Source organism: Leptodactylus fuscus, chromosome 7 (genome assembly GCF_031893055.1).
Source record: "Leptodactylus fuscus isolate aLepFus1 chromosome 7, aLepFus1.hap2, whole genome shotgun sequence".
NCBI classification, from domain to species: Eukaryota; Metazoa; Chordata; class Amphibia; order Anura; family Leptodactylidae; genus Leptodactylus; species Leptodactylus fuscus.
In genome coordinates this window covers 29,020,150-29,045,614 of record NC_134271.1, presented here as the reverse complement: position 1 = coordinate 29,045,614, position 25,465 = coordinate 29,020,150, and the positions used below count along the sequence as shown (strand labels likewise).

The window sequence follows — 25,465 nt, the reverse complement described above, 5'->3', positions numbered from 1 at the left end:
TTAAATGTTGCTGCCGAGTATGGAATAGAAGTGAAGGTCTCTTAGCTTTTGCAAAGGCAACCCCGTGAAACTCACTGCGGATGTTTGGGGGGCGTGAAGGGAAGGGGAGGGGGGACTTCTATTGTCCACATGGGTCCTCCTGGTGAGGATGGGATAAAAAGGCAAACGCTGTAAGGGCTGCGTCAAATAATACAGGCGCGCAGAAATTGGAGTCATCCATTAGAGATGCCGTTTGGCAGGCTTCCCGGCGGCGGTTTATTCGCAGGGCGCTGTGGCTTGGTCGTTTCAAGCGCCTGTCTAGTAAACAGGAGATCCAGTGCTTTCTTTCCGTGGCACTGTGGCTTGGTTGGTTAAAGCGCCCGTATTGTAACCCGGGCACCCGGCGGCTTCCTCATGTGGCGCTGTGGCTTAGTTGGTTAAAGCGCCTGTCTAGTAAACAGGAGATCCTGAGTTCGAATCTCAGCAATGCCTACCTTCCCTATTTTCAGCTTTTCACGCAAAATGATAAGGAGGCGTTTGACATCGAACTTGCCTTTCCCACAGCCCAAAGATAGACCCATGGCGGGATAAAGAATGTGTATTGGCTAATGGCGGGAAAAGGAGGAACTCTGCCACCACCTTCTTTAGAGGATATAGGATGGCATCAAGCCAGACAAATGAAAAGAGAGGTGACTTCCTAGTGCCCCCCTTCATCGGCCACACCATCCATCTAGACGTCATTGCAGAGTTTGCCAACGGCCCTTCTTGAATGGTGATTGCGAATGTCCGTGCTCTGGGCATCCGCTGGCAGACAAAAGAGGCTCAGCAAAGCAAGTTTCCAAGTGGGAAACGTCAGAAAGAATCGACGAGGATGGGATTCGAACCCATGCATGCAGAGCACAATGGATTAGCAGTCCATCGCCTTAACCACTCGGCCACCTCGTCCTGGCGGCGGCCGATTCCCAACATCCCCAAAAGAATTTTGAGGAGCCTTGGGCTGCATTTCCACTCAACCTCGTGTAGCGTCGTTCATTGGCCCAGTGGGCCTCATCTCACCTCCTACGGTATATAATGTCTTTCTAGTGGAAAGTCTACCAGAGATAAACCCACGCCAAGGGTTTAAATGCCAAAATGTCTCTAGTCATCAATAGTTCTTACTCATGTCTGTACTTACCTGGCATTCCTTCAATCAGTCTATTCCTTAAATATGCCGTGAAAGCAAGACAGATCTGGATGCATGCTGTGCTGGCTCAATCAGCCACGCCACCACAAATCTCTAGCCCTCCACATGCGTCCAACTGCTGTGGCATTCTGCCAATTTGTCCGTGCGGTTTCAAGCAGCGCCTTTCCCAAAAAGATTTGATTTCTTAAATGTCACGACTCGCAGGGACTTCCTATTATTAAATGTTGCTGCCGAGTATGGAATAGAAGTGAAGGTCTCTTAGCTTTTGCAAAGGCAACCCCGTGAAACTCACTGCGGATGTTTGGGGGGCGTGAAGGGAAGGGGAGGGGGGACTTCTATTGTCCACATGGGTCCTCCTGGCGAGGATGGGATAAAACGGCAAACGCTGTAAGGGCTGCGTCAAATAATACAGGCGCGCAGAAATTGGAGTCATCCATTAGAGATGCCGTTTGGCAGGCTTCCCGACGGCGGTTTATTCGCAGGGCGCTGTGGCTTGGTCGTTTCAAGCGCCTGTCTAGTAAACAGGAGATCCAGCGCTTTCTTTCCGTGGCACTGTGGCTTGGTTGGTTAAAGCGCCCGTATTGTAACCCGGGCACCCAGAGGCTTCCTCATGTGGCGCTGTGGCTTAGTTGGTTAAAGCGCCTGTCTAGTAAACAGGAGATCCTGAGTTCGAATCTCAGCAGTGCCTACCTTCCCTATTTTCAGCTTTTCACGCAAAATGATAAGGAGGCGTTTGACATCGAACTTGCCTTTCCCACAGCCCAAAGATAGACCCATGGCGGGATAAAGAATGTGTATTGGCTAATGGCGGGAAAAGGAGGAACTCTGCCACCACCTTCTTTAGAGGATATAGGATGGCATCAAGCCAGACAAATGAAAAGAGAGGTGACTTCCTAGTGCCCCCCTTCATCGGCCACACCATCCATCCAGACGTCATTGCAGAGTTTGCCAACGGCCCTTCTTGAATGGTGATTGTGAATGTCCGTGCTCTGGGCATCCGCTGGCAGACAAAAGAGGCTCAGCAAAGCAAGTTTCCAAGTGGGAAACGTCAGAAAGAATCGACGAGGATGGGATTCGAACCCATGCATGCAGAGCACAATGGATTAGCAGTCCATCGCCTTAACCACTCGGCCACCTCGTCCTGGCGGCGGCCGATTCCCAACATCCCCAAAAGAATTTTGAGGAGCCTTGGGCTGCGTTTCCACTCAACCTCGTGTAGCGTCGTTCATTGGCCCAGTGGGCCTTATCTCACGTCCTACGGTATATAATGTCTTTCTAGTGGAAAGTCTACCAGAGATAAACCCACGCCAAGGGTTTAAATGCCAAAATGTCTCTAGTCATCAATAGTTCTTACTCATGTCTGTACTTCCCTGGCATTCCTTCAATCAGTCTATTCCTTAAATATGCCGTGAAAGCAAGACAGATCTGGATGCATGCTGCGCTGGCTCAATCAGCCACGCCACCACAAATCTCTAGCCCTCCACATGCGTCCAACTGCTGTGGCATTCTGCCAATTTGTCCGTGCGGTTTCAAGCAGCGCCTTTCCCAAAAAGATTTGATTTCTTAAATGTCACGACTCGCAGGGACTTCCTATTATTAAATGTTGCTGCCGAGTATGGAATAGAAGTGAAGGTCTCTTAGCTTTTGCAAAGGCAACCCCGTGAAACTCACTGCGGATGTTTGGGGGACGTGAAGGGAAGGGGAGGGGGGACTTCTATTGTCCACATGGGTCCTCCTGGCGAGGATGGGATAAAAAGGCAAACGCTGTAAGGGCTGCATCAAATAATACAGGCGCGCAGAAATTGGAGTCATCCATTAGAGAAGCCGTTTGGCAGGCTTCCCTGCGGCGGTTTATTCGCAGGGCGCTGTGGCTTGGTCGTTTCAAGCGCCTGTCTAGTAAACAGGAGATCCAGCGCTTTCTTTCCGTGGCACTGTGGCTTGGTTGGTTAAAGCGCCCGTATTGTAACCCGGGCACCCGGCGGCTTCCTCATGTGGCGCTGTGGCTTAGTTGGTTAAAGCGCCTGTCTAGTAAACAGGAGATCCTGAGTTCGAATCTCAGCAGTGCCTACCTTCCCTATTTTCAGCTTTTCACGCAAAATGATAAGGAGGCGTTTGACATCGAACTTGCCTTTCCCACAGCCCAAAGATAGACCCATGGCGGGATAAAGAATGTGTATTGGCTAATGGCGGGAAAAGGAGGAACTCTGCCACCACCTTCTTTAGAGGATATAGGATGGCATCAAGCCAGACAAATGAAAAGAGAGGTGACTTCCTAGTGCCCCCCTTCATCGGCCACACCATCCATCCATCCAGACGTCATTGCAGAGTTTGCCAACGGCCCTTCTTGAATGGTGATTGCGAATGTCCGTGTTCTGGGCATCCGCTGGCAGACAAAAGAGGCTCAGCAAAGCAAGTTTCCAAGTGGGAAATGTCAGAAAGAATCGACGAGGATGGGATTCGAACCCATGCATGCAGAGCACAATGGATTAGCAGTCCATCGCCTTAACCACTCGGCCACCTCGTCCTGGCGGCGGCCGATTCCCAACATCCCCAAAAGAATTTTAAGGAGCCTTGGGCTGCATTTCCACTCAACCTCGTGTAGCGTCGTTCATTGGCCCAGTGGGCCTTATCTCACCTCCTACGGTATATAATGTCTTTCTAGTGGAAAGTCTACCAGAGATAAACCCACGCCAAGGGTTTAAATGCCAAAATGTCTCTAGTCATCAATAGTTCTTACTCATGTCTGTACTTCCCTGGCATTCCTTCAATCAGTCTATTCCTTAAATATGCCGTGAAAGCAAGACAGATCTGGATGCATGCTGCGCTGGCTCAATCAGCCACGCCACCACAAATCTCTAGCCCTCCACATGCGTCCAACTGCTGTGGCATTCTGCCAATTTGTCCGTGCGGTTTCAAGCAGCGCCTTTCCCAAAAAGATTTGATTTCTTAAATGTCACGACTCGCAGGGACTTCCTATTATTAAATGTTGCTGCCGAGTATGGAATAGAAGTGAAGGTCTCTTAGCTTTTGCAAAGGCAACCCCGTGAAACTCACTGCGGATGTTTGGGGGGCGTGAAGGGAAGGGGAGGGGGGACTTCTATTGTACACATGGGTCCTCCTGGCGAGGATGGGATAAAAAGGCAAACGCTGTAAGGGCTGCATCAAATAATACAGGCGCGCAGAAATTGGAGTCATCCATTAGAGATGCCGTTTGGCAGGCTTCCCGGCGGCGGTTTATTCGCAGGGCGCTGTGGCTTGGTCGTTTCAAGCGCCTGTCTAGTAAACAGGAGATCCAGCGCTTTCTTTCCGTGGCACTGTGGCTTGGTTGGTTAAAGCGCCCGTATTGTAACCCAGGCACCCGGCGGCTTCCTCATGTGGCGCTGTGGCTTAGTTGGTTAAAGCGCCTGTCTAGTAAACAGGAAGATCCTGAGTTCGAATCTCAGCAGTGCCTACCTTCCCTATTTTCAGCTTTTCACGCAAAATGATAAGGAGGCGTTTGACATCGAACTTGCCTTTCCCACAGCCCAAAGATAGACCCATGGCGGGATAAAGAATGTGTATTGGCTAATGGCGGGAAAAGGAGGAACTCTGCCACCACCTTCTTTAGAGGATATAGGATGGCATCAAGCCAGACAAATGAAAAGAGAGGTGACTTCCTAGTGCCCCCCTTCATCGGCCACACCATCCATCCAGACATCATTGCAGAGTTTGCCAACGGCCCTTCTTGAATGGTGATTGCGAATGTCCGTGCTCTGGGCATCCGCTGGCAGACAAAAGAGGCTCAGCAAAGCAAGTTTCCAAGTGGGAAACGTCAGAAAGAATCGACGAGGATGGGATTCGAACCCATGCATGCAGAGCACAATGGATTAGCAGTCCATCGCCTTAACCACTCAGCCACCTCGTCCTGGCGGCAGCCGATTCCCAACATCCCCAAAAGAATTTTGAGGAGCCTTGGGCTGCGTTTCCACTCAACCTCGTGTAGCGTCGTTCATTGGCCCAGTGGGCCTTATCTCACCTCCTACGGTATATAATGTCTTTCTAGTGGAAAGTCTACCAGAGATAAACCCACGCCAAGGGTTTAAATGCCAAAATGTCTCTAGTCATCAATAGTTCTTACTCATGTCTGTACTTACCTGGCATTCCTTCAATCAGTCTATTCCTTAAATATGCCGTGAAAGCAAGACAGATCTGGATGCATGCTGCGCTGGCTCAATCAGCCACGCCACCACAAATCTCTAGCCCTCCACATGCGTCCAACTGCTGTGGCATTCTGCCAATTTGTCCGTGCGGTTTCAAGCAGCGCCTTTCCCAAAAAGATTTGATTTCTTAAATGTCACGACTCGCAGGGACTTCCTATTATTAAATGTTGCTGCCGAGTATGGAATAGAAGTGAAGGTCTCTTAGCTTTTGCAAAGACAACCCCGTGAAACTCACTGCGGATGTTTGGGGGGCATGAAGGGAAGGGGAGGGGGGACTTCTATTGTCCACATGGGTCCTCCTGGCGAGGATGGGATAAAAAGGCAAACGCTGTAAGGGCTGCGTCAAATAATACAGGCGCGCAGAAATTGGAGTCATCCATTAGAGATGCCGTTTGGCAGGCTTCCCGGCGGCGGTTTATTCGCAGGGCGCTGTGGCTTGGTCGTTTCAAGCGCCTGTCTAGTAAACAGGAGATCCAGCGCTTTCTTTCCGTGGCACTGTGGCTTGGTTGGTTAAAGCGCCCGTATTGTAACCCGGGCACCCGGCGGCTTCCTCATGTGGCGCTGTGGCTTAGTTGGTTAAAGCGCCTGTCTAGTAAACAGGAGATCCTGAGTTCGAATCTCAGCAGTGCCTACCTTCCCTATTTTCAGCTTTTCACGCAAAATGATAAGGAGGCGTTTGACATCGAACTTGCCTTTCCCACAGCCGAAAGATAGACCCATGGCGGGATAAAGAATGTGTATTGGCTAATGGCGGGAAAAGGAGGAACTCTGCCACCACCTTCTTTAGAGGATATAGGATGGCATCAAGCCAGACAAATGAAAAGAGAGGTGACTTCCTAGTGCCCCCCTTCATCGGCCACACCATCCATCCAGACGTCATTGCAGAGTTTGCCAACGGCCCTTCTTGAATGGTGATTGTGAATGTCCGTGCTCTGGGCATCCGCTGGCAGACAAAAGAGGCTCAGCAAAGCAAGTTTTCAAGTGGGAAACGTCAGAAAGAATCGACGAGGATGGGATTCGAACCCATGCATGCAGAGCACAATGGATTAGCAGTCCATCGCCTTAACCACTCGGCCACCTCGTCCTGGCGGCGGCCGATTCCCAACATCCCCAAAAGAATTTTGAGGAGCCTTGGGCTGCATTTCCACTCAACCTCGTGTAGCGTCGTTCATTGGCCCAGTGGGCCTCATCTCACCTCCTACGGTATATAATGTCTTTCTAGTGGAAAGTCTACCAGAGATAAACCCACGCCAAGGGTTTAAATGCCAAAATGTCACTAGTCATCAATAGTTCTTACTCATGTCTGTACTTACCTGGCATTCCTTCAATCAGTCTATTCCTTAAATATGCCGTGAAAGCAAGACAGATCTGGATGCATGCTGCGCTGGCTCAATCAGCCACGCCACCACAAATCTCTAGCCCTCCACATGCGTCCAACTGCTGTGGCATTCTGCCAATTTGTCCGTGCGGTTTCAAGCAGCGCCTTTCCCAAAAAGATTTGATTTCTTAAATGTCACGACTCGCAGGGACTTCCTATTATTAAATGTTGCTGCCGAGTATGGAATAGAAGTGAAGGTCTCTTAGCTTTTGCAAAGGCAACCCCGTGAAACTCACTGCGGATGTTTGGGGGGCGTGAAGGGAAGGGGAGGGGGGACTTCTATTGTCCACATGGGTCCTCCTGGTGAGGATGGGATAAAAAGGCAAACGCTGTAAGGGCTGCGTCAAATAATACAGGCGCGCAGAAATTGGAGTCATCCATTAGAGATGCCGTTTGGCAGGCTTCCCGGCGGCGGTTTATTCGCAGGGCGCTGTGGCTTGGTCGTTTCAAGCGCCTGTCTAGTAAACAGGAGATCCAGCGCTTTCTTTCCGTGGCACTGTGGCTTGGTTGGTTAAAGCGCCCGTATTGTAACCCGGGCACCCGGCGGCTTCCTCATGTGGCGCTGTGGCTTAGTTGGTTAAAGCGCCTGTCTAGTAAACAGGAGATCCTGAGTTCGAATCTCAGCAGTGCCTACCTTCCCTATTTTCAGCTTTTCACGCAAAATGATAAGGAGGCGTTTGACATCGAACTTGCCTTTCCCACAGCCCAAAGATAGACCCATGGCGGGATAAAGAATGTGTATTGGCTAATGGCGGGAAAAGGAGGAACTCTGCCACCACCTTCTTTAGAGGATATAGGATGGCATCAAGCCAGACAAATGAAAAGAGAGGTGACTTCCTAGTGCCCCCCTTCATCGGCCACACCATCCATCCAGACGTCATTGCAGAGTTTGCCAACGGCCCTTCTTGAATGGTGATTGTGAATGTCCGTGCTCTGGGCATCCGCTGGCAGACAAAAGAGGCTCAGCAAAGCAAGTTTCCAAGTGGGAAACGTCAGAAAGAATCGACGAGGATGGGATTCGAACCCATGCATGCAGAGCACAATGGATTAGCAGTCCATCGCCTTAACCACTCGGCCACCTCGTCCTGGCGGCGGCCGATTCCCAACATCCCCAAAAGAATTTTGAGGAGCCTTGGGCTGCATTTCCACTCAACCTCGTGTAGCGTCGTTCATTGGCCCAGTGGGCCTCATCTCACCTCCTACGGTATATAATGTCTTTCTAGTGGAAAGTCTACCAGAGATAAACCCACGCCAAGGGTTTAAATGCCAAAATGTCACTAGTCATCAATAGTTCTTACTCATGTCTGTACTTCCCTGGCATTCCTTCAATCAGTCTATTCCTTAAATATGCCGTGAAAGCAAGACAGATCTGGATGCATGCTGCGCTGGCTCAATCAGCCACGCCACCACAAATCTCTAGCCCTCCACATGCGTCCAACTGCTGTGGCATTCTGCCAATTTGTCCGTGCGGTTTCAAGCAGCGCCTTTCCCAAAAAGATTTGATTTCTTAAATGTCACGACTCGCAGGGACTTCCTATTATTAAATGTTGCTGCCGAGTATGGAATAGAAGTGAAGGTCTCTTAGCTTTTGCAAAGGCAACCCCGTGAAACTCACTGCGGATGTTTGGGGGGCGTGAAGGGAAGGGGAGGGGGGACTTCTATTGTCCACATGGGTCCTCCTGGTGAGGATGGGATAAAAAGGCAAACGCTGTAAGGGCTGCGTCAAATAATACAGGCGCGCAGAAATTGGAGTCATCCATTAGAGATGCCGTTTGGCAGGCTTCCCGGCGGCGGTTTATTCGCAGGGCGCTGTGGCTTGGTCGTTTCAAGCGCCTGTCTAGTAAACAGGAGATCCAGTGCTTTCTTTCCGTGGCACTGTGGCTTGGTTGGTTAAAGCGCCCGTATTGTAACCCGGGCACCCAGCGGCTTCCTTATGTGGCGCTGTGGCTTAGTTGGTTAAAGCGCCTGTCTAGTAAACAGGAGATCCTGAGTTCGAATCTCAGCAGTGCCTACCTTCCCTATTTTCAGCTTTTCACGCAAAATGATAAGGAGGCGTTTGACATCGAACTTGCCTTTCCCACAGCCCAAAGATAGACCCATGGCGGGATAAAGAATGTGTATTGGCTAATGGCGGGAAAAGGAGGAACTCTGCCACCACTTTCTTTAGAGGATATAGGATGGCATCAAGCCAGACAAATGAAAAGAGAGGTGACTTCCTAGTGCCCCCCTTCATCGGCCACACCATCCATCCAGACGTCATTGCAGAGTTTGCCAACGGCCCTTCTTGAATGGTGATTGTGAATGTCCGTGCTCTGGGCATCCGCTGGCAGACAAAAGAGGCTCAGCAAAGCAAGTTTCCAAGTGGGAAACGTCAGAAAGAATCGACGAGGATGGGATTCGAACCCATGCATGCAGAGCACAATGGATTAGCAGTCCATCGCCTTAACCACTCGGCCACCTCGTCCTGGCGGCGGCCGATTCCCAACATCCCCAAAAGAATTTTGAGGAGCCTTGGGCTGCGTTTCCACTCAACCTCGTGTAGCGTCGTTCATTGGCCCAGTGGGCCTTATCTCACGTCCTACGGTATATAATGTCTTTCTAGTGGAAAGTCTACCAGAGATAAACCCACGCCAAGGGTTTAAATGCCAAAATGTCTCTAGTCATCAATAGTTCTTACTCATGTCTGTACTTCCCTGGCATTCCTTCAATCAGTCTATTCCTTAAATATGCCGTGAAAGCAAGACAGATCTGGATGCATGCTGCGCTGGCTCAATCAGCCACGCCACCACAAATCTCTAGCCCTCCACATGCGTCCAACTGCTGTGGCATTCTGCCAATTTGTCCGTGCGGTTTCAAGCAGCGCCTTTCCCAAAAAGATTTGATTTCTTAAATGTCACGACTCGCAGGGACTTCCTATTATTAAATGTTGCTGCCGAGTATGGAATAGAAGTGAAGGTCTCTTAGCTTTTGCAAAGGCAACCCCGTGAAACTCACTGCGGATGTTTGGGGGGCGTGAAGGGAAGGGGAGGGGGGACTTCTATTGTCCACATGGGTCCTCCTGGCGAGGATGGGATAAAAAGGCAAACGCTGTAAGGGCTGCATCAAATAATACAGGCGCGCAGAAATTGGAGTCATCCATTAGAGAAGCCGTTTGGCAGGCTTCCCTGCGGCGGTTTATTCGCAGGGCGCTGTGGCTTGGTCGTTTCAAGCGCCTGTCTAGTAAACAGGAGATCCAGCGCTTTCTTTCCGTGGCACTGTGGCTTGGTTGGTTAAAGCGCCCGTATTGTAACCCGGGCACCCGGCGGCTTCCTCATGTGGCGCTGTGGCTTAGTTGGTTAAAGCGCCTGTCTAGTAAACAGGAGATCCTGAGTTCGAATCTCAGCAGTGCCTACCTTCCCTATTTTCAGCTTTTCACGCAAAATGATAAGGAGGCGTTTGACATCGAACTTGCCTTTCCCACAGCCGAAAGATAGACCCATGGCGGGATAAAGAATGTGTATTGGCTAATGGCGGGAAAAGGAGGAACTCTGCCACCACCTTCTTTAGAGGATATAGGATGGCATCAAGCCAGACAAATGAAAAGAGAGGTGACTTCCTAGTGCCCCCCTTCATCGGCCACACCATCCATCCAGACGTCATTGCAGAGTTTGCCAACGGCCCTTCTTGAATGGTGATTGCGAATGTCCGTGCTCTGGGCATCCGCTGGCAGACAAAAGAGGCTCAGCAAAGCAAGTTTCCAAGTGGGAAACGTCAGAAAGAATCGACGAGGATGGGATTCGAACCCATGCATGCAGAGCACAATGGATTAGCAGTCCATCGCCTTAACCACTCGGCCACCTCGTCCTGGCGGCGGCCGATTCCCAACATCCCCAAAAGAATTTTAAGGAGCCTTGGGCTGCATTTCCACTCAACCTCGTGTAGCGTCGTTCATTGGCCCAGTGGGCCTTATCTCACCTCCTACGGTATATAATGTCTTTCTAGTGGAAAGTCTACCAGAGATAAACCCACGCCAAGGGTTTAAATGCCAAAATGTCTCTAGTCATCAATAGTTCTTACTCATGTCTGTACTTACCTGGCATTCCTTCAATCAGTCTATTCCTTAAATATGCCGTGAAAGCAAGACAGATCTGGATGCATGCTGCGCTGGCTCAATCAGCCACGCCACCACAAATCTCTAGCCCTCCACATGCGTCCAACTGCTGTGGCATTCTGCCAATTTGTCCGTGCGGTTTCAAGCAGCGCCTTTCCCAAAAAGATTTGATTTCTTAAATGTCACGACTCGCAGGGACTTCCTATTATTAAATGTTGCTGCCGAGTATGGAATAGAAGTGAAGGTCTCTTAGCTTTTGCAAAGGCAACCCCGTGAAACTCACTGCGGATGTTTGGGGGGCGTGAAGGGAAGGGGAGGGGGGACTTCTATTGTACACATGGGTCCTCCTGGCGAGGATGGGATAAAAAGGCAAACGCTGTAAGGGCTGCATCAAATAATACAGGCGCGCAGAAATTGGAGTCATCCATTAGAGAAGCCGTTTGGCAGGCTTCCCTGCGGCGGTTTATTCGCAGGGCGCTGTGGCTTGGTCGTTTCAAGCGCCTGTCTAGTAAACAGGAGATCCAGCGCTTTCTTTCCGTGGCACTGTGGCTTGGTTGGTTAAAGCGCCCGTATTGTAACCCGGGCACCCGGCGGCTTCCTCATGTGGCGCTGTGGCTTAGTCGGTTAAAGCGCCTGTCTAGTAAACAGGATATCCTGAGTTCGAATCTCAGCAGTGCCTACCTTCTCTATTATCAGCTTTTCACGCAAAATGATAAGGAGGCGTTTGACATTGAACTTGCCTTTCCCACAGCCCAAAGATAGACCCATGGCGGGATAAAGAATGTGTATTGGCTAATGGCGGGAAAAGGAGGAACTCTGCCACCACCTTCTTTAGAGGATATAGGATGGCATCAAGCCAGACAAATGAAAAGAGAGGTGACTTCCTAGTGCCCCCCTTCATCGGCCACACCATCCATCCAGACGTCATTGCAGAGTTTGCCAACGGCCCTTCTTGAATGGTGATTGCGAATGTCCGTGCTCTGGGCATCCGCTGGCAGACAAAAGAGGCTCAGCAAAGCAAGTTTCCAAGTGGGAAACGTCAGAAAGAATCGACGAGGATGGGATTTGAACCCATGCATGCAGAGCACAATGGATTAGCAGTCCATCGCCTTAACCACTCGGCCACCTCGTCCTGGCGGCGGCCGATTCCCAACATCCCCAAAAGAATTTTGAGGAGCCTTGGGCTGCGTTTCCACTCAACCTCGTGTAGCGTCGTTCATTGGCCCAGTGGGCCTTATCTCACCTCCTACGGTATATAATGTCTTTCTAGTGGAAAGTCTACCAGAGATAAACCCACGCCAAGGGTTTAAATGCCAAAATGTCTCTAGTCATCAATAGTTCTTACTCATGTCTGTACTTCCCTGGCATTCCTTCAATCAGTCTATTCCTTAAATATGCCGTGAAAGCAAGACAGATCTGGATGCATGCTGCGCTGGCTCAATCAGCCACGCCACCACAAATCTCTAGCCCTCCACATGCGTCCAACTGCTGTGGCATTCTGCCAATTTGTCCGTGCGGTTTCAAGCAGCGCCTTTCCCAAAAAGATTTGATTTCTTAAATGTCACGACTCGCAGGGACTTCCTATTATTAAATGTTGCTGCCGAGTATGGAATAGAAGTGAAGGTCTCTTAGCTTTTGCAAAGGCAACCCCGTGAAACTCACTGCGGATGTTTGGGGGGCGTGAAGGGAAGGGGAGGGGGGACTTCTATTGTCCACATGGGTCCTCCTGGCGAGGATGGGATAAAAAGGCAAACGCTGTAAGGGCTGCGTCAAATAATACAGGCGCGCAGAAATTGGAGTCATCCATTAGAGATGCCGTTTGGCAGGCTTCCCGGCGGCGGTTTATTCGCAGGGCGCTGTGGCTTGGTCGTTTCAAGCGCCTGTCTAGTAAACAGGAGATCCAGCGCTTTCTTTCCGTGGCACTGTGGCTTGGTTGGTTAAAGCGCCCGTATTGTAACCCGGGCACCCGGCGGCTTCCTCATGTGGCGCTGTGGCTTAGTTGGTTAAAGCGCCTGTCTAGTAAACAGGAGATCCTGAGTTCGAATCTCAGCAGTGCCTACCTTCCCTTTCTTCAGCTTTTCACGCAAAATGATAAGGAGGCGTTTGACATCGAACTTGCCTTTCCCACAGCCCAAAGATAGACCCATGGCGGGATAAAGAATGTGTATTGGCTAATGGCGGGAAAAGGAGGAACTCTGCCACCACATTCTTTAGAGGATATAGGATGGCATCAAGCCAGACAAATGAAAAGAGAGGTGACTACCTAGTGTCCCCCTTCATCGGCCACACCATCCATCCAGACGTCATTGCAGAGTTTGCCAACGGCCCTTCTTGAATGGTGATTGCGAATGTCCGTGCTCTGGGCATCCGCTGGCAGACAAAAGAGGCTCAGCAAAGCAAGTTTCCAAGTGGGAAACGTCAGAAAGAATCGACGAGGATGGGATTCGAACCCATGCATGCAGAGCACAATGGATTAGCAGTCCATCGCCTTAACCACTCGGCCACCTCGTCCTGGCGGCGGATGATTTCCAACATCCCCAAAAGAATTTTGAGGAGCCTTGGGCTGCGTTTCCACTCAACCTCGTGTAGCGTCGTTCATTGGCCCAGTGGGCCTTATCTCACCTCCTACGGTATATAATGTCTTTCTAGTGGAAAGTCTACCAGAGATAAACACACGCCAAGGGTTTAAATGCCAAAATGTCTCTAGTCATCAATAGTTCTTACTCATGTCTGTACTTCCCTGGCATTCCTTCAATCAGTCTATTCCTTAAATATGCCGTGAAAGCAAGACAGATCTGGATGCATTCTGCGCTGGCTCAATCAGCCACGCCACCACAAATCTCTAGCCCTCCACATGCGTCCAACTGCTGTGGCATTCTGCCAATTTGTCCGTGCGGTTTCAAGCAGCGCCTTTCCCAAAAAGATTTGATTTCTTAAATGTCACGACTCGCAGGGACTTCCTATTATTAAATGTTGCTGCCGAGTATGGAATAGAAGTGAAGGTCTCTTAGCTTTTGCAAAGGCAACCCCGTGAAACTCACTGCGGATGTTTGGGGGGCGTGAAGGGAAGGGGAGGGGGGACTTCTATTGTCCACATGGGTCCTCCTGGCGAGGATGGGATAAAAAGGCAAACGCTGTAAGGGCTGCGTCAAATAATACAGGCGCGCAGAAATTGGAGTCATCCATTAGAGATGCCGTTTGGCAGGCTTCCCGGCGGCGGTTTATTCGCAGGGCGCTGTGGCTTGGTCGTTTCAAGCGCCTGTCTAGTAAACAGGAGATCCAGCGCTGTCTTTCCGTGGCACTGTGGCTTGGTTGGTTAAAGCGCCCATATTGTAACCCGGGCACCCGGCGGCTTCCTCATGTGGCGCTGTGGCTTAGTTGGTTAAAGCGCCTGTCTAGTAAACAGGAGATCCTGAGTTCGAATCTCAGCAGTGCCTACCTTCCCTATTTTCAGCTTTTCACGCAAAATGATAAGGAGGCGTTTGACATCGAACTTGCCTTTCCCACAGCCCAAAGATAGACCCATGGCGGGATAAAGAATGTGTATTGGCTAATGGCGGGAAAAGGAGGAACTCTGCCACCACCTTCTTTAGAGGATATAGGATGGCATCAAGCCAGACAAATGAAAAGAGAGGTGACTTCCTAGTGCCCCCCTTCATCGGCCACACCATCCATCCATCCAGACGTCATTGCAGAGTTTGCCAACGGCCCTTCTTGAATGGTGATTGCGAATGTCCGTGCTCTGGGCATCCGCTGGCAGACAAAAGAGGCTCAGCAAAGCAAGTTTCCAAGTGGGAAACGTCAGAAAGAATCGACGAGGATGGGATTCGAACCCATGCATGCAGAGCACAATGGATTAGCAGTCCATCGCCTTAACCACTCGGCCACCTCGTCCTGGCGGCGGCCGATTCCCAACATCCCCAAAAGAATTTTGAGGAGCCTTGGGCTGCGTTTCCACTCAACCTCGTGTAGCGTCGTTCATTGGCCCAGTGGGCCTTATCTCACCTCCTACGGTATATAATGTCTTTCTAGTGGAAAGTCTACCAGAGATAAACACACGCCAAGGGTTTAAATGCCAAAATGTCTCTAGTCATCAATAGTTCTTACTCATGTCTGTACTTCCCTGGCATTCCTTCAATCAGTCTATTCCTTAAATATGCCGTGAAAGCAAGACAGATCTGGATGCATGCTGCGCTGGCTCAATCAGCCACGCCACCACAAATCTCTAGCCCTCCACATGCGTCCAACTGCTGTGGCATTCTGCCAATTTGTCCGTGCGGTTTCAAGCAGCGCCTTTCCCAAAAAGATTTGATTTCTTAAATGTCACGACTCGCAGGGACTTCCTATTATTAAATGTTGCTGCCGAGTATGGAATAGAAGTGAAGGTCTCTTAGCTTTTGCAAAGGCAACCCCGTGAAACTCACTGCGGATGTTTGGGGGGCGTGAAGGGAAGGGGAGGGGGGACTTCTATTGTCCACATGGGTCCTCCTGGCGAGGATGGGATAAAAAGGCAAACGCTGTAAGGGCTGCGTCAAATAATACAGGCGCGCAGAAATTGGAGTCATCCATTAGAGATGCCGTTTGGCAGGCTTCCCGGCGGCGGTTTATTCGCAGGGCGCTGTGGCTTGGTCGTTTCAAGCGCCTGTCTAGTAAACAGGAGATCCAGCGCTGTCTTTCCGTGGCACTGTGGCTTGGTTGGTTAAAGCGCCCATATTGTAACCCGGGCACCCGGCGGCTTCCTCATGTGGCGCTGTGGCTTAGTTGGTTAAAGCGCCTGTCTAGTAAACAGGAGATCCTGAGTTCGAATCTCAGCAGTGCCTACCTTCCCTATTTTCAGCTTTTCACGCAAAATGATAAGGAGGCGTTTGACATCGAACTTGCCTTTCCCACAGCCCAAAGATAGACCCATGGCGGGATAAAGAATGTGTATTGGCTAATGGCGGGAAAAGGAGGAACTCTGCCACCACCTTCTTTAGAGGATATAGGATGGCATCAAGCCAGACAAATGAAAAGAGAGGTGACTTCCTAGTGCCCCCCTTCATCGGCCACACCATCCATCCAGACGTCATTGCAGAGTTTGCCAACGGCCCTTCTTGAATGGTGATTGTGAATGTCCGTGCTCTGGGCATCCGCTGGCAGACAAAAGAGGCTCAGCAAAGCAAGTTTCCAAGTGGGAAACGTCAGAAAGAATCGACGAGGATGGGATTCGAACCCATGCATGCAGAGCACAATGGATTAGCAGTCCATCGCCTTAACCACTCGGCCACCTCGTCCTGGCGGCGGCCGCTTCCCAACATCCCCAAAAGAATTTTGAGGAGCCTTGGGCTGCGTTTCCACTCAACCTCGTGTAGCGTCGTTCATTGGCCCAGTGGGCCTTATCTCACCTCCTACGGTATATAATGTCTTTCTAGTGGAAAGTCTACCAGAGATAAACACACGCCAAGGGTTTAAATGCCAAAATGTCTCTAGTCATCAATAGTTCTTACTCATGTCTGTACTTCCCTGGCATTCCTTCAATCAGTCTATTCCTTAAATATGCCGTGAAAGCAAGACAGATCTGGATGCATGCTGCGCTGGCTCAATCAGCCACGCCACCACAAATCTCTAGCCCTCCACATGCGTCCAACTGCTGTGGCATTCTGCCAATTTGTCCGTGCGGTTTCAAGCAGCGCCTTTCCCAAAAAGATTTGATTTCTTAAATGTCACGACTCGCAGGGACTTCCTATTATTAAATGTTGCTGCCGAGTATGGAATAGAAGTGAAGGTCTCTTAGCTTTTGCAAAGGCAACCCCGTGAAACTCACTGCGGATGTTTGGGGGGCGTGAAGGGAAGGGGAGGGGGGACTTCTATTGTCCACATGGGTCCTCCTGGCGAGGATGGGATAAAAAGGCAAACGCTGTAAGGGCTGCGTCAAATAATACAGGCGCGCAGAAATTGGAGTCATCCATTAGAGATGCCGTTTGGCAGGCTTCCCGGCGGCGGTTTATTCGCAGGGCGCTGTGGCTTGGTCGTTTCAAGCGCCTGTCTAGTAAACAGGAGATCCAGCGCTTTCTTTCCGTGGCACTGTGGCTTGGTTGGTTAAAGCGCCCATATTGTAACCCGGGCACCCGGCGGCTTCCTCATGTGGCGCTGTGGCTTAGTTGGTTAAAGCGCCTGTCTAGTAAACAGGAGATCCTGAGTTCGAATCTCAGCAGTGCCTACCTTCCCTATTTTCAGCTTTTCACGCAAAATGATAAGGAGGCGTTTGACATCGAACTTGCCTTTCCCACAGCCCAAAGATAGACCCATGGCGGGATAAAGAATGTGTATTGGCTAATGGCGGGAAAAGGAGGAACTCTGCCACCACCTTCTTTAGAGGATATAGGATGGCATCAAGCCAGACAAATGAAAAGAGAGGTGACTTCCTAGTGCCCCCTTTCATCGGCCACACCATCCATCCAGACGTCATTGCAGAGTTTGCCAACGGCCCTTCTTGAATGGTGATTGCGAATGTCCGTGCTCTGGGCATCCGCTGGCAGACAAAAGAGGCTCAGCAAAGCAAGTTTCCAAGTGGGAAACGTCAGAAAGAATCGACGAGGATGGGATTCGAACCCATGCATACAGAGCACAATGGATTAGCAGTCCATCGCCTTAACCACTCGGCCACCTCGTCCTGGCGGCAGCCGATTCCCAACATCCCCAAAAGAATTTTGAGGAGCCTTGGGCTGCGTTTCCACTCAACCTCGTGTAGCGTCGTTCATTGGCCCAGTGGGCCTTATCTCACCTCCTACGGTATATAATGTCTTTCTAGTGGAAAGTCTACCAGAGATAAACCCACGCCAAGGGTTTAAATGCCAAAATGTCTCTAGTCATCAATAGTTCTTACTCATGTCTGTACTTCCCTGGCATTCCTTCAATCAGTCTATTCCTTAAATATGCCGTGAAAGCAAGACAGATCTGGATGCATGCTGCGCTGGCTCAATCAGCCACGCCACCACAAATCTCTAGCCCTCCACATGCGTCCAACTGCTGTGGCATTCTGCCAATTTGTCCGTGCGGTTTCAAGCAGCGCCTTTCCCAAAAAGATTTGATTTCTTAAATGTCACGACTCGCAGGGACTTCCTATTATTAAATGTTGCTGCCGAGTATGGAATAGAAGTGAAGGTCTCTTAGCTTTTGCAAAGGCAACCCCGTGAAACTCACTGCGGATGTTTGGGGGGCGTGAAGGGAAGGGGAGGGGGGACTTCTATTGTCCACATGGGTCCTCCTGGCGAGGATGGGATAAAAAGGCAAACGCTGTAAGGGCTGCGTCAAATAATACAGGCGCGCAGAAATTGGAGTCATCCATTAGAGATGCCGTTTGGCAGGCTTCCCGGCGGCGGTTTATTCGCAGGGCGCTGTGGCTTGGTCGTTTCAAGCGCCTGTCTAGTAAACAGGAAATCCAGCGCTTTCTTTCCGTGGCACTGTGGCTTGGTTGGTTAAAGCGCCCGTATTGTAACCCGGGCACCCGGCGGCATCCTCATGTGGCGCTGTGGCTTAGTTGGTTAAAGCGCCTGTCTAGTAAACAGGAAGATCCTGAGTTCGAATCTCAGCAGTGCCTACCTTCCCTATTTTCAGCTTTTCACGCAAAATGATAAGGAGGCGTTTGACATCGAACTTGCCTTTCCCACAGCCCAAAGATAGACCCATGGCGGGATAAAGAATGTGTATTGGCTAATGGCGGGAAAAGGAGGAACTCTGCCACCACCTTCTTTAGAGGATATAGGATGGCATCAAGCCAGACAAATGAAAAGAGAGGTGACTTCCTAGTGCCCCACTTCATCGGCCACACCATCCATCCATCCAGACGTCATTGCAGAGTTTGCCAACGGCCCTTCTTGAATGGTGATTGCGAATGTCCGTGCTCTGGGCATCCGCTGGCAGACAAAAGAGGCTCAGCAAAGCAAGTTTCCAAGTGGGAAACGTCAGAAAGAATCGACGAGGATGGGATTCGAACCCATGCATGCAGAGCACAATGGATTAGCAGTCCATCGCCTTAACCACTCGGCCACCTCGTCCTGGCGGCGGCCGATTCCCAACATCCCCAAAAGAATTTTGAGGAGCCTTGGGCTGCGTTTCCACTCAACCTCGTGTAGCGTCGTTCATTGGCCCACTGGGCCTTATCTCACCTCCTACGGTATATAATGTCTTTCTAGTGGAAAGTCTACCAGAGATAAACCCACGCCAAGGGTTTAAATGCCAAAATGTCTCTAGTCATCAATAGTTCTTACTCATGTCTGTACTTCCCTGGCATTCCTTCAATCAGTCTATTCCTTAAATATGCCGTGAAAGCAAGACAGATCTGGATGCATGCTGCGCTGGCTCAATCAGCCACGCCACCACAAATCTCTAGCCCTCCACATGCGTCCAACTGCTGTGGCATTCTGCCAATTTGTCCGTGCGGTTTCAAACAGCGCCTTTCCCAAAAAGATTTGATTTCTTAAATGTCACGACTCGCAGGGACTTCCTATTATTAAATGTTGCTGCCGAGTATGGAATAGAAGTGAAGGTCTCTTAGCTTTTGCAAAGGCAACCCCGTGAAACTCACTGCGGATGTTTGGGGGGCGTGAAGGGAAGGGGAGGGGGGACTTCTATTGTCCACATGGGTCCTCCTGGCGAGGATGGGATAAAAAGGCAAACGCTGTAAGGGCTGCGTCAAATAATACAGGCGCGCAGAAATTGGAGTCATCCATTAGAGATGCCGTTTGGCAGGCTTCCCGGCGGCGGTTTATTCGCAGGGCGCTGTGGCTTAGTCGTTTCAAGCGCCTGTCTAGTAAACAGGAAATCCAGCGCTTTCTTTCCGTGGCACTGTGGCTTGGTTGGTTAAAGCGCCCGTATTGTAACCCGGGCACCCGGCGGCTTCCTCATGTGGCGCTGTGGCTTAGTTGGTTAAAGCGCCTGTCTAGTAAACAGGAAGATCCTGAGTTCGAATCTCAGCAGTGCCTACCTTCCCTATTTTCAGCTTTTCACGCAAAATGATAAGGAGGCGTTTGACATCGAACTTGCCTTTCCCACAGCCCAAAGATAGACCCATGGCGGGATAAAGAATGTGTATTGGCTAATGGCGGGAAAAGGAGGAACTCTGCCACCACCTTCTTTAGAGGATATAGGATGGCATCAAGCCAGACAAATGAAAAGAGAGGTGACTTCCTAGTGCCCCCCTTCATCGGCCACACCATCCATCCAGACGTTTTGCAGAGTTTGCCAACGGCCCTTCTTGAATGGTGATTGTGAATGTCCGTGCTCTGGGCATCCGCTGGCAGACAAAAGAGGCTCAGCAAAGCAAGTTTCCAAGTGGGAAACGTCAGAAAGAATCGACGAGGATGGGATTCGAACCCATGCATGCAGAGCACAATGGATTAGCAGTCCATCGCCTTAACCACTCAGCCACCTCGTCCTGGCGGCAGCCGATTCCCAACATCCCCAAAAGAATTTTGAGGAGCCTTGGGCTGCGTTTCCACTCAACCTCGTGTAGCGTCGTTCATTGGCCCAGTGGGCCTTATCTCACCTCCTACGGTATATAATGTCTTTCTAGTGGAAAGTCTACCAGAGATAAACCCACGCCAAGGGTTTAAATGCCAAAATGTCTCTAGTCATCAATAGTTCTTACTCATGTCTGTACTTACCTGGCATTCCTTCAATCAGTCTATTCCTTAAATATGCCGTGAAAGCAAGACAGATCTGGATGCATGCTGTGCTGGCTCAATCAGCCACGCCACCACAAATCTCTAGCCCTCCACATGCGTCCAACTGCTGTGGCATTCTGCCAATTTGTCCGTGCGGTTTCAAGCAGCGCCTTTCCCAAAAAGATTTGATTTCTTAAATGTCACGACTCGCAGGGACTTCCTATTATTAAATGTTGCTGCCGAGTATGGAATAGAAGTGAAGGTCTCTTAGCTTTTGCAAAGACAACCCCGTGAAACTCAATGCGGATGTTTGGGGGGCATGAAGGGAAGGGGAGGGGGGACTTCTATTGTCCACATGGGTCCTCCTGGCGAGGATGGGATAAAAAGGCAAACGCTGTAAGGGCTGCGTCAAATAATACAGGCGCGCAGAAATTGGAGTCATCCATTAGAGATGCCGTTTGGCAGGCTTCCCGGCGGCGGTTTATTCGCAGGGCGCTGTGGCTTGGTCGTTTCAAGCGCCTGTCTAGTAAACAGGAGATCCAGCGCTTTCTTTCCGTGGCACTGTGGCTTGGTTGGTTAAAGCGCCCGTATTGTAACCCGGGCACCCAGCGGCTTCCTCATGTGGCGCTGTGGCTTAGTTGGTTAAAGCGCCTGTCTAGTAAACAGGAGATCCTGAGTTCGAATCTCAGCAGTGCCTACCTTCCCTATTTTCAGCTTTTCACGCAAAATGATAAGGAGGCGTTTGACATCGAACTTGCCTTTCCCACAGCCGAAAGATAGACCCATGGCGGGATAAAGAATGTGTATTGGCTAATGGCGGGAAAAGGAGGAACTCTGCCACCACCTTCTTTAGAGGATATAGGATGGCATCAAGCCAGACAAATGAAAAGAGAGGTGACTTCCTAGTGCCCCCCTTCATCGGCCACACCATCCATCCAGACGTCATTGCAGAGTTTGCCAACGGCCCTTCTTGAATGGTGATTGTGAATGTCCGTGCTCTGGGCATCCGCTGGCAGACAAAAGAGGCTCAGCAAAGCAAGTTTCCAAGTGGGAAACGTCAGAAAGAATCGACGAGGATGGGATTCGAACCCATGCATGCAGAGCACAATGGATTAGCAGTCCATCGCCTTAACCACTCGGCCACCTCGTCCTGGCGGCGGCCGATTCCCAACATCCCCAAAAGAATTTTGAGGAGCCTTGGGCTGCATTTCCACTCAACCTCGTGTAGCGTCGTTCATTGGCCCAGTGGGCCTCATCTCACCTCCTACGGTATATAATGTCTTTCTAGTGGAAAGTCTACCAGAGATAAACCCACGCCAAGGGTTTAAATGCCAAAATGTCACTAGTCATCAATAGTTCTTACTCATGTCTGTACTTACCTGGCATTCCTTCAATCAGTCTATTCCTTAAATATGCCGTGAAAGCAAGACAGATCTGGATGCATGCTGCGCTGGCTCAATCAGCCACGCCACCACAAATCTCTAGCCCTCCACATGCGTCCAACTGCTGTGGCATTCTGCCAATTTGTCCGTGCGGTTTCAAGCAGCGCCTTTCCCAAAAAGATTTGATTTCTTAAATGTCACGACTCGCAGGGACTTCCTATTATTAAATGTTGCTGCCGAGTATGGAATAGAAGTGAAGGTCTCTTAGCTTTTGCAAAGGCAACCCCGTGAAACTCACTGCGGATGTTTGGGGGGCGTGAAGGGAAGGGGAGGGGGGACTTCTATTGTCCACATGGGTCCTCCTGGTGAGGATGGGATAAAAAGGCAAACGCTGTAAGGGCTGCGTCAAATAATACAGGCGCGCAGAAATTGGAGTCATCCATTAGAGATGCCGTTTGGCAGGCTTCCCGGCGGCGGTTTATTCGCAGGGCGCTGTGGCTTGGTCGTTTCAAGCGCCTGTCTAGTAAACAGGAGATCCAGCGCTTTCTTTCCGTGGCACTGTGGCTTGGTTGGTTAAAGCACCCGTATTGTAACCCGGGCACCCGGCGGCTTCCTCATGTGGCGCTGTGGCTTAGTTGGTTAAAGCGCCTGTCTAGTAAACAGGAGATCCTGAGTTCGAATCTCAGCAGTGCCTACCTTCCCTATTTTCAGCTTTTCACGCAAAATGATAAGGAGGCGTTTGACATCGAACTTGCCTTTCCCACAGCCGAAAGATAGACCCATGGCGGGATAAAGAATGTGTATTGGCTAATGGCGGGAAAAGGAGGAACTCTGCCACCACCTTCTTTAGAGGATATAGGATGGCATCAAGCCAGACAAATGAAAAGAGAGGTGACTTCCTAGTGCCCCCCTTCATCGGCCACACCATCCATCCATCCAGACGTCATTGCAGAGTTTGCCAACGGCCCTTCTTGAATGGTGATTGTGAATGTCCGTGCTCTGGGCATCCGCTGGCAGACAAAAGAGGCTCAGCAAAGCAAGTTTCCAAGTGGGAAACGTCAGAAAGAATCGACGAGGATGGGATTCGAACCCATGCATGCAGAGCACAATGGATTAGCAGTCCATCGCCTTAACCACTCGGCCACCTCGTCCTGGCGGCGGCCGATTCCCAACATCCCCAAAAGAATTTTGAGGAGCCTTGGGCTGCGTTTCCACTCAACCTCGTGTAGCGTCGTTCATTGGCCCAGTGGGCCTTATCTCACGTCCTACGGTATATAATGTCTTTCTAGTGGAAAGTCTACCAGAGATAAACCCACGCCAAGGGTTTAAATGCCAAAATGTCTCTAGTCATCAATAGTTCTTACTCATGTCTGTACTTCCCTGGCATTCCTTCAATCAGTCTATTCCTTAAATATGCCGTGAAAGCAAGACAGATCTGGATGCATGCTGCGCTGGCTCAATCAGCCACGCCACCACAAATCTCTAGCCCTCCACATGCGTCCAACTGCTGTGGCATTCTGCCAATTTGTCCGTGCGGTTTCAAGCAGCGCCTTTCCCAAAAAGATTTGATTTCTTAAATGTCACGACTCGCAGGGACTTCCTATTATTAAATGTTGCTGCCGAGTATGGAATAGAAGTGAAGGTCTCTTAGCTTTTGCAAAGGCAACCCCGTGAAACTCACTGCGGATGTTTGGGGGGCGTGAAGGGAAGGGGAGGGGGGACTTCTATTGTCCACATGGGTCCTCCTGGTGAGGATGGGATAAAAAGGCAAACGCTGTAAGGGCTGCGTCAAATAATACAGGCGCGCAGAAATTGGAGTCATCCATTAGAGATGCCGTTTGGCAGGCTTCCCGGCGGCGGTTTATTCGCAGGGCGCTGTGGCTTGGTCGTTTCAAGCGCCTGTCTAGTAAACAGGAGATCCAGTGCTTTCTTTCCGTGGCACTGTGGCTTGGTTGGTTAAAGCGCCCGTATTGTAACCCGGGCACCCGGCGGCTTCCTCATGTGGCGCTGTGGCTTAGTTGGTTAAAGCGCCTGTCTAGTAAACAGGAGATCCTGAGTTCGAATCTCAGCAGTGCCTTCCTTCCCTATTTTCAGCTTTTCACGCAAAATGATAAGGAGGCGTTTGACATCGAACTTGCCTTTCCCACAGCCCAAAGATAGACCCATGGCGGGATAAAGAATGTGTATTGGCTAATGGCGGGAAAAGGAGGAACTCTGCCACCACCTTCTTTAGAGGATATAGGATGGCATCAAGCCAGACAAATGAAAAGAGAGGTGACTTCCTAGTGCTCCCCTTCATCGGCCACACCATCCATCCAGACGTCATTGCAGAGTTTGCCAACGGCCCTTCTTGAATGGTGATTGTGAATGTCCGTGCTCTGGGCATCCGCTGGCAGACAAAAGAGGCTCAGCAAAGCAAGTTTCCAAGTGGGAAACGTCAGAAAGAATCGACGAGGATGGGATTCGAACCCATGCATGCAGAGCACAATGGATTAGCAGTCCATCGCCTTAACCACTCGGCCACCTCGTCCTGGCGGCGGCCGATTCCCAACATCCCCAAAAGAATTTTGAGGAGCCTTGGGCTGCATTTCCACTCAACCTCGTGTAGCATCGTTCATTGGCCCAGTGGGCCTCATCTCACCTCCTACGGTATATAATGTCTTTCTAGTGGAAAGTCTACCAGAGATAAACCCACGCCAAGGGTTTAAATGCCAAAATGTCTCTAGTCATCAATAGTTCTTACTCATGTCTGTACTTCCCTGGCATTCCTTCAATCAGTCTATTCCTTAAATATGCCGTGAAAGCAAGACAGATCTGGATGCATGCTGCGCTGGCTCAATCAGCCACGCCACCACAAATCTCTAGCCCTCCACATGCGTCCAACTGCTGTGGCATTCTGCCAATTTGTCCGTGCGGTTTCAAGCAGCGCCTTTCCCAAAAAGATTTGATTTCTTAAATGTTACGACTCGCAGGGACTTCCTATTATTAAATGTTGCTGCCGAGTATGGAATAGAAGTGAAGGTCTCTTAGCTTTTGCAAAGGCAACCCCGTGAAACTCACTGCGGATGTTTGGGGGGCGTGAAGGGAAGGGGAGGGGGGACTTCTATTGTCCACATGGGTCCTCCTGGCGAGGATGGGATAAAACGGCAAACGCTGTAAGGGCTGCGTCAAATAATACAGGCGCGCAGAAATTGGAGTCATCCATTAGAGATGCCGTTTGGCAGGCTTCCCGACGGCGGTTTATTCGCAGGGCGCTGTGGCTTGGTCGTTTCAAGCGCCTGTCTAGTAAACAGGAGATCCAGCGCTTTCTTTCCGTGGCACTGTGGCTTGGTTGGTTAAAGCGCCCGTATTGTAACCCGGGCACCCAGCGGCTTCCTTATGTGGCGCTGTGGCTTAGTTGGTTAAAGCGCCTGTCTAGTAAACAGGAGATCCTCAGTTCGAATCTCAGCAGTGCCTACCTTCCCTATTTTCAGCTTTTCACGCAAAATGATAAGGAGGCGTTTGACATCGAACTTGCCTTTCCCACAGCCCAAAGATAGACCCATGGCGGGATAAAGAATGTGTATTGGCTAATGGCGGGAAAAGGAGGAACTCTGCCACCACCTTCTTT

General features: G+C 50.4%; 36 non-coding genes across 36 annotated transcripts; 18 read left to right on the top strand and 18 right to left on the bottom strand.

Moving 5' to 3' along the window:
* Positions 1 to 397: 397 nt before the first annotated feature.
* TRNAT-AGU (transfer RNA threonine (anticodon AGU)) lies at positions 398 to 471 on the top strand. The gene has a single exon. It is a non-coding gene; the product is annotated as a tRNA-Thr (tRNA).
* Positions 472 to 842: 371 nt separating this feature from the next.
* TRNAS-GCU (transfer RNA serine (anticodon GCU)) lies at positions 843 to 924 on the bottom strand. Its single transcript has one exon. It is a non-coding gene; the product is annotated as a tRNA-Ser (tRNA).
* An 852-nt stretch (positions 925 to 1,776) lies between these two features.
* TRNAT-AGU (transfer RNA threonine (anticodon AGU)) lies at positions 1,777 to 1,850 on the top strand. Its single transcript has one exon. It is a non-coding gene; the product is annotated as a tRNA-Thr (tRNA).
* Positions 1,851 to 2,221: 371 nt separating this feature from the next.
* TRNAS-GCU (transfer RNA serine (anticodon GCU)) lies at positions 2,222 to 2,303 on the bottom strand. The gene has a single exon. It is a non-coding gene; the product is annotated as a tRNA-Ser (tRNA).
* Positions 2,304 to 3,155: 852 nt separating this feature from the next.
* On the top strand, positions 3,156 to 3,229 carry TRNAT-AGU (transfer RNA threonine (anticodon AGU)). Its single transcript has one exon. It is a non-coding gene; the product is annotated as a tRNA-Thr (tRNA).
* A 375-nt stretch (positions 3,230 to 3,604) lies between these two features.
* TRNAS-GCU (transfer RNA serine (anticodon GCU)) lies at positions 3,605 to 3,686 on the bottom strand. Its single transcript has one exon. It is a non-coding gene; the product is annotated as a tRNA-Ser (tRNA).
* Positions 3,687 to 4,538: 852 nt separating this feature from the next.
* On the top strand, positions 4,539 to 4,613 carry TRNAT-AGU (transfer RNA threonine (anticodon AGU)). Its single transcript has one exon. It is a non-coding gene; the product is annotated as a tRNA-Thr (tRNA).
* A 371-nt stretch (positions 4,614 to 4,984) lies between these two features.
* Positions 4,985 to 5,066, bottom strand: TRNAS-GCU (transfer RNA serine (anticodon GCU)). Its single transcript has one exon. It is a non-coding gene; the product is annotated as a tRNA-Ser (tRNA).
* An 852-nt stretch (positions 5,067 to 5,918) lies between these two features.
* TRNAT-AGU (transfer RNA threonine (anticodon AGU)) lies at positions 5,919 to 5,992 on the top strand. Its single transcript has one exon. It is a non-coding gene; the product is annotated as a tRNA-Thr (tRNA).
* A 371-nt stretch (positions 5,993 to 6,363) lies between these two features.
* On the bottom strand, positions 6,364 to 6,445 carry TRNAS-GCU (transfer RNA serine (anticodon GCU)). The gene has a single exon. It is a non-coding gene; the product is annotated as a tRNA-Ser (tRNA).
* An 852-nt stretch (positions 6,446 to 7,297) lies between these two features.
* On the top strand, positions 7,298 to 7,371 carry TRNAT-AGU (transfer RNA threonine (anticodon AGU)). Its single transcript has one exon. It is a non-coding gene; the product is annotated as a tRNA-Thr (tRNA).
* A 371-nt stretch (positions 7,372 to 7,742) lies between these two features.
* TRNAS-GCU (transfer RNA serine (anticodon GCU)) lies at positions 7,743 to 7,824 on the bottom strand. Its single transcript has one exon. It is a non-coding gene; the product is annotated as a tRNA-Ser (tRNA).
* An 852-nt stretch (positions 7,825 to 8,676) lies between these two features.
* TRNAT-AGU (transfer RNA threonine (anticodon AGU)) lies at positions 8,677 to 8,750 on the top strand. The gene has a single exon. It is a non-coding gene; the product is annotated as a tRNA-Thr (tRNA).
* A 371-nt stretch (positions 8,751 to 9,121) lies between these two features.
* On the bottom strand, positions 9,122 to 9,203 carry TRNAS-GCU (transfer RNA serine (anticodon GCU)). Its single transcript has one exon. It is a non-coding gene; the product is annotated as a tRNA-Ser (tRNA).
* Positions 9,204 to 10,055: 852 nt separating this feature from the next.
* Positions 10,056 to 10,129, top strand: TRNAT-AGU (transfer RNA threonine (anticodon AGU)). The gene has a single exon. It is a non-coding gene; the product is annotated as a tRNA-Thr (tRNA).
* Positions 10,130 to 10,500: 371 nt separating this feature from the next.
* Positions 10,501 to 10,582, bottom strand: TRNAS-GCU (transfer RNA serine (anticodon GCU)). The gene has a single exon. It is a non-coding gene; the product is annotated as a tRNA-Ser (tRNA).
* An 852-nt stretch (positions 10,583 to 11,434) lies between these two features.
* Positions 11,435 to 11,508, top strand: TRNAT-AGU (transfer RNA threonine (anticodon AGU)). Its single transcript has one exon. It is a non-coding gene; the product is annotated as a tRNA-Thr (tRNA).
* A 371-nt stretch (positions 11,509 to 11,879) lies between these two features.
* TRNAS-GCU (transfer RNA serine (anticodon GCU)) lies at positions 11,880 to 11,961 on the bottom strand. Its single transcript has one exon. It is a non-coding gene; the product is annotated as a tRNA-Ser (tRNA).
* An 852-nt stretch (positions 11,962 to 12,813) lies between these two features.
* TRNAT-AGU (transfer RNA threonine (anticodon AGU)) lies at positions 12,814 to 12,887 on the top strand. The gene has a single exon. It is a non-coding gene; the product is annotated as a tRNA-Thr (tRNA).
* Positions 12,888 to 13,258: 371 nt separating this feature from the next.
* Positions 13,259 to 13,340, bottom strand: TRNAS-GCU (transfer RNA serine (anticodon GCU)). Its single transcript has one exon. It is a non-coding gene; the product is annotated as a tRNA-Ser (tRNA).
* An 852-nt stretch (positions 13,341 to 14,192) lies between these two features.
* On the top strand, positions 14,193 to 14,266 carry TRNAT-AGU (transfer RNA threonine (anticodon AGU)). The gene has a single exon. It is a non-coding gene; the product is annotated as a tRNA-Thr (tRNA).
* A 375-nt stretch (positions 14,267 to 14,641) lies between these two features.
* TRNAS-GCU (transfer RNA serine (anticodon GCU)) lies at positions 14,642 to 14,723 on the bottom strand. The gene has a single exon. It is a non-coding gene; the product is annotated as a tRNA-Ser (tRNA).
* Positions 14,724 to 15,575: 852 nt separating this feature from the next.
* TRNAT-AGU (transfer RNA threonine (anticodon AGU)) lies at positions 15,576 to 15,649 on the top strand. The gene has a single exon. It is a non-coding gene; the product is annotated as a tRNA-Thr (tRNA).
* Positions 15,650 to 16,020: 371 nt separating this feature from the next.
* Positions 16,021 to 16,102, bottom strand: TRNAS-GCU (transfer RNA serine (anticodon GCU)). Its single transcript has one exon. It is a non-coding gene; the product is annotated as a tRNA-Ser (tRNA).
* An 852-nt stretch (positions 16,103 to 16,954) lies between these two features.
* Positions 16,955 to 17,028, top strand: TRNAT-AGU (transfer RNA threonine (anticodon AGU)). The gene has a single exon. It is a non-coding gene; the product is annotated as a tRNA-Thr (tRNA).
* A 371-nt stretch (positions 17,029 to 17,399) lies between these two features.
* TRNAS-GCU (transfer RNA serine (anticodon GCU)) lies at positions 17,400 to 17,481 on the bottom strand. Its single transcript has one exon. It is a non-coding gene; the product is annotated as a tRNA-Ser (tRNA).
* An 852-nt stretch (positions 17,482 to 18,333) lies between these two features.
* Positions 18,334 to 18,408, top strand: TRNAT-AGU (transfer RNA threonine (anticodon AGU)). Its single transcript has one exon. It is a non-coding gene; the product is annotated as a tRNA-Thr (tRNA).
* A 375-nt stretch (positions 18,409 to 18,783) lies between these two features.
* TRNAS-GCU (transfer RNA serine (anticodon GCU)) lies at positions 18,784 to 18,865 on the bottom strand. Its single transcript has one exon. It is a non-coding gene; the product is annotated as a tRNA-Ser (tRNA).
* An 852-nt stretch (positions 18,866 to 19,717) lies between these two features.
* On the top strand, positions 19,718 to 19,792 carry TRNAT-AGU (transfer RNA threonine (anticodon AGU)). The gene has a single exon. It is a non-coding gene; the product is annotated as a tRNA-Thr (tRNA).
* A 370-nt stretch (positions 19,793 to 20,162) lies between these two features.
* Positions 20,163 to 20,244, bottom strand: TRNAS-GCU (transfer RNA serine (anticodon GCU)). The gene has a single exon. It is a non-coding gene; the product is annotated as a tRNA-Ser (tRNA).
* An 852-nt stretch (positions 20,245 to 21,096) lies between these two features.
* Positions 21,097 to 21,170, top strand: TRNAT-AGU (transfer RNA threonine (anticodon AGU)). The gene has a single exon. It is a non-coding gene; the product is annotated as a tRNA-Thr (tRNA).
* A 371-nt stretch (positions 21,171 to 21,541) lies between these two features.
* On the bottom strand, positions 21,542 to 21,623 carry TRNAS-GCU (transfer RNA serine (anticodon GCU)). The gene has a single exon. It is a non-coding gene; the product is annotated as a tRNA-Ser (tRNA).
* An 852-nt stretch (positions 21,624 to 22,475) lies between these two features.
* TRNAT-AGU (transfer RNA threonine (anticodon AGU)) lies at positions 22,476 to 22,549 on the top strand. Its single transcript has one exon. It is a non-coding gene; the product is annotated as a tRNA-Thr (tRNA).
* Positions 22,550 to 22,924: 375 nt separating this feature from the next.
* Positions 22,925 to 23,006, bottom strand: TRNAS-GCU (transfer RNA serine (anticodon GCU)). The gene has a single exon. It is a non-coding gene; the product is annotated as a tRNA-Ser (tRNA).
* An 852-nt stretch (positions 23,007 to 23,858) lies between these two features.
* Positions 23,859 to 23,932, top strand: TRNAT-AGU (transfer RNA threonine (anticodon AGU)). Its single transcript has one exon. It is a non-coding gene; the product is annotated as a tRNA-Thr (tRNA).
* Positions 23,933 to 24,303: 371 nt separating this feature from the next.
* TRNAS-GCU (transfer RNA serine (anticodon GCU)) lies at positions 24,304 to 24,385 on the bottom strand. The gene has a single exon. It is a non-coding gene; the product is annotated as a tRNA-Ser (tRNA).
* Between the last annotated feature and the right edge of the window lie 1,080 nt (positions 24,386 to 25,465).